Raw genomic sequence first — 4979 nt, forward strand, 5'->3', positions numbered from 1 at the left:
ATCTTCCATGGCCTAAGTATGAGAGTCATACTGCAGCCATGGGTATTAGATATCTTAAGATGTGATCTTGATTTTAGTGGGAGGCTTTATGTTTATGATATGATGTTCATATTGACATACATTTGATTATGTATTCAAACAAATGAAATTGTTTCAGATTTATTTGATTATTGGATAATTAAATAAATGTCCCAAAATAATTTACATCATTCTTATAGGTCATCAAGTATATGACTTGAACATGAAACTCTATAAGTGAAAGATGCTATAAATTATTGAGGTCCCTAGTCAAGGCTGTTAACGTGGGACATTAATGACCATGAATGACTAGTATGTGAGGTGATTGATGACTAAGTTTTATGGAGTCATTCAATATGTGGTATTGAAGTCAATCACATGGATACATGTTAGAGAACTTATGATCGGACTGACCCGCTATGAGAACTCTACAAGACTGTTATATGAGTGTCATAAAAGTTTCTCATTACGAGTATAGAGTATAGTCCTTAGACCTGAGTTCGCCATGATTCTTTATTTATGGATTAGTTCACTTTGACATTGTCAAATGTCAGCCGTAACTGGTGATTATAAAGGCACTGATTAGGTGTTCTATGAAGTTTGTAAATAGCAGGGATGAAACAAGATGGGATTTGTCCCTCCCATATAACGGGAGATAGATATCTCTGGGCCTATCTGAGATTTGATACTGAGAAATGCATGGTCATGCTCAAACGAGGTGAATATCAGTCGTTTGTTTGATCAATATAAATCAGAGTTCAATAAACGTGATCTAGCTTAATAAGGATGACACTAGCTCTTGCCTTATGCTGAGATCGAGATATAGAGACAAAGGGATTATGAGAATAGATGATTATAGTACAAGTGGGAGATTGTTGGGAATGTACTAAAATCATTTGTATTTACTCTTGATAAAGTCGTAGTGTCAAGGTTGACAATCGTATAATATTAGGTGGTTATAATGTTTTGCTAGAAACCGCTTATAATCTATGAATTTAGAATTCAACAAATATTATATTATCCTACAGCGTCACACACCTAAGCAAATTGGATCAATGATAGTTGGTTTTAATTTAGATTAAAATCAATGTTGGATTTATGAATAATCATATGATATATGGAATCTTATACGTGCACATTTATATATATATATATATATATGGGAGGAAACTAATTAATTGGCCCAGCCCAATTATTAGACCGTAGTGTAGGTCAACGTCTCCCTCCCATATATATATGCATGTTATAAGATGAAGTTAATTAATTAACTTTCCATCCGCTTTTCATTCATAAACCCTAGTACCAACGAATAGTTCATTGGACTTTTGAGATTTGATCTCAACGGCACTAGCATCCCGTATCGATCCAGTTTATGTGTGTGTGGATACAAGTAGATGCACGACATTTGAAGTGCTAGAAATCTCGACTTGGTTTATTCATTCTTCCGCTGCAGAATAACCAGGTATATTCGAAACTCTAAGATACATTCTAGGCATATAAATTCATAGGTTGATTTATAAATAGTTATAAAACAGTATGAATTCCTACAGTGATAAGGTTTTGAGTTATATATAGGCTATAGCTAGCAGAGCCGGCTTAACACTATTAGGAGTTCTTGGGCAAAATAATCTTTTTACCCTCTAAAATTTATATTCAGATAATGTTTAAAATATTTTCAAAATTTAATCAGTAATATTTTGTAATGAAAATAAAACTATATACATATCAAATAATTTTGGACCCTTTTTCAATTTTATTTATTATATTTATAATTTTTTTATATATAAAAGTATAAATTTATAAAAAAAAATTGAATCTCTTAACTATTATTATACTAGGGGACACGGACTTGGATCCGGGGCGGTTGCACCGTTTGTACCCCGTAATAAGCCGGTCCTGATAGCTAGTCTGTAGATCTTGGATTTATATTCATTATGTATACGCAAATTTTAAATACTTGAATTTTGCAACCTGCATATTGAACCAAATTTTAGCCAAAAAAACTTGCATAATCAACATTGTAGGTTTTCCGAAGTTAGCTTATTTTATTTTGTCGAAGAATATTATAATGGGTTAAAAAAAATATTATAATGGGTTAAAAAAAAATATTATAATGGGTCAAATTCTAGCCATGCACGTTCGTACGGTTTAACTATCTTTTACATTTTTTTTATATTTTTTTTAGTCCATTTTACATTTTAGTGGTACATATGCAGATGGGTCGGGTCACGGACTCACGGGTTCACATTTTCTATTTTTATACCGAGTTGCAATAATGTTAAGTCTCCAATATATACAATTTCGGATGTTGAAGCGTCTATCAATTCTTTTTCTTTTTGTCGTGTTTCTTTCATTTCTAGGGTTTTTAATGGACCCGCTGATTCATTTTCTAAGTATTGCTTATCTTCAAAACTCTCTATTTGGATCCAGTTTTAAACCGTGGTAAATCTGTTTTAATAGAAAATTATCCAGTTTCTCAAAAAAAAAAATACTAATAAATCAGAATCCCTTCTAGAATTATGTCCTTAATTTTTGCAGTTATTTACAAGATTATGCAATTTCTTGTTTAAAAATATCTTAATTATTTCTGACAACTATTTAATCGGCCAATTGGAGAAAAAGTTTCTTTTTTGACCAATCACAAGACCCATCTACCACCTATATTATAATTGCATACGGGTGGAAAATATGTTTTTGATGTGATAAAAGGAATTTGAGTTTGCGGGTGAGAAAAAAAGGAGATATCACTATATATATATGGTACCAAATATATTTATTTTTAATACCAAATAATTTTCTTTACAGATCAAAATAAAACCATAAATTTTAATTACCTGTTAGCATTTATTTTCCGTAAAATATTAGTATATCCATTGTAAGTTTTTTTAGCAGTTTTATTGAATAATTTGGTATTTATATAGTTACATATACTTAATTTTTGGGTAATAAATTATGTAAACTAATATCACTCATTTTTCTGATACAAATTAAGTGATGTCTCTTTTTGTATGAGGTGTTAGTGGGAGATGAATTTAGGTAGAGTTAATTGATTTTAAGAATCAATAGATTTGTTAAATTTATAAAGAGTTTCATATTTCAAAAGTCTATAAAACTATTTCACTACAATGATTTTGAAAATCTTGCGTGTAAATGCAATATTTTGAAAGTTTTGTTTTATAAGTTAAAATGTTAAGAATTCAAGTTCTAATAACACTAAATTTTCACAGAATTATAGAATCATTAAAACTTAGATTTTTTGAATAACAATAGATTGTATATGTCATTAAAGAATCATCAAACCAATAACACTTGATTTTTATAAAAATGTTAGAATTAATTTGCCCAAAACTATAAAATTTTAAAATTCTAACGATAATTATAATTGTATCTCTCACTAATCCAACTTTTTTTTTACAACAATAAAAGCTAAACTATGAAATATTTCCTACCGGTTCAGATAGCCAAACCGGTGCAATGGAATCAACATAAAACACAGCTGAAGGGGAACTCTGAGCACCTCGTGCAAGCTTGTCCACCACTAGATTAGTTGCTCTTGGTATATGTCGAATCTTGAAGGTAGGAGAGAAAGTCTTATGTGTCGAAACTCCTCCAAGTGTGTAGAAAAACTGGCCATTCGTTAGGTGATGATGACATCTTCACCAATTGAGAACAATCTGTCGTAAAAACTACATTTGGATAATCATGGGTCTTCATGCACTTCATAGCTCATATCAAAACTTCACATTTTGCATGTAAAGCTGATAAGCTTCTTCGGAAATTCATTCGCCCCCATCATCTTCTCTTCTGTAACCATGTCTCTACAGAACCAACCATGTCCCGAGAATTTATCAGTTTCCTTCCACGCACCATCTATAAGCAGACTCTCAACTGCCCTGATGATTGCCAGTCGAATGTCTATGGAACCATATGTTGCCTTACTGAACATGGTTAATTGACTGTTAATTGTCTCTTCCTCTGCACCACAAATATTGCATTGATCTGGTTTCTGAGAGCACTGACAAGGCTAAACTCGCCAACCAACAAGAAGGGGGACGGAGCAAAGACATCTCTTAGCCAGAATCGGACATTTCCCTTTACCATCTCACCACTAGGAGACTGGAACTCGAAGCGTGGTTAAGTATACACCGAAAAAACGAATTCAATTGATGCCTCGTGCCCTTAAATTTTTTTGTAACCTATATAGTACCTCTAATAACTTGCCAAATAACTAACCCAACCTTTTATAATTGCGTTTTTTTTCTATGGTTGGAACAAATATATGCATCTAAATAATTAAAATATATTAAAAATTCATTAAAAATTAAAATGTGGAAAGAATAATATTAAATATGCAATGATAAATGTGTTTAGTATTATATTTGTAAAGATAATACTTTAGAATAAAATTAAAAAATTAACATATTATTTTCTAAAATAAATTTTTATAAATATAAATATACAACTTTTTATAGCATATCTAACATATCTTATTGTTTTTTCAAACATAAACAATCCACAAAATTTTAAACGTATCAGATTATCTTATATAAAAACACATAATCTTATAATTAAAAAATTGTGTAGAAATTTTAAAAGAGAAAAAATCTTGCGCTTTTAAAGCGTGGATCAAAATCTAGTTTGATTGTTAATGTAAAAGGTATATGTTTTTTTTTATCGGATGTCCCAGAAGGAGCGGGTAAAAGGTGTATATATAATTCTACTTTGGTAGGTATATAATACGCTGAAATTAAAAGCTATATGCCTATAGCTATAAACTCTATAATGCTGTATCGACGAGCCCTTGAAGCAATGAGCAGCAAGGTGTGTCTGGTGGGTTTTTGATTACATTGTTCCGATTGCAACGTTCAGTATTTTGGCGCAATCTCCGAGCTTTATGGCGTTTCTCGGGCACGTAGGCATTGAAGGACTGCTGATACGGTTAGCCGTCTCAATTCAACACT

Source organism: Brassica oleracea, chromosome C5, assembly GCF_000695525.1.
Source record: "Brassica oleracea var. oleracea cultivar TO1000 chromosome C5, BOL, whole genome shotgun sequence".
Taxonomy (NCBI): Eukaryota; Viridiplantae; Streptophyta; class Magnoliopsida; order Brassicales; family Brassicaceae; genus Brassica; species Brassica oleracea.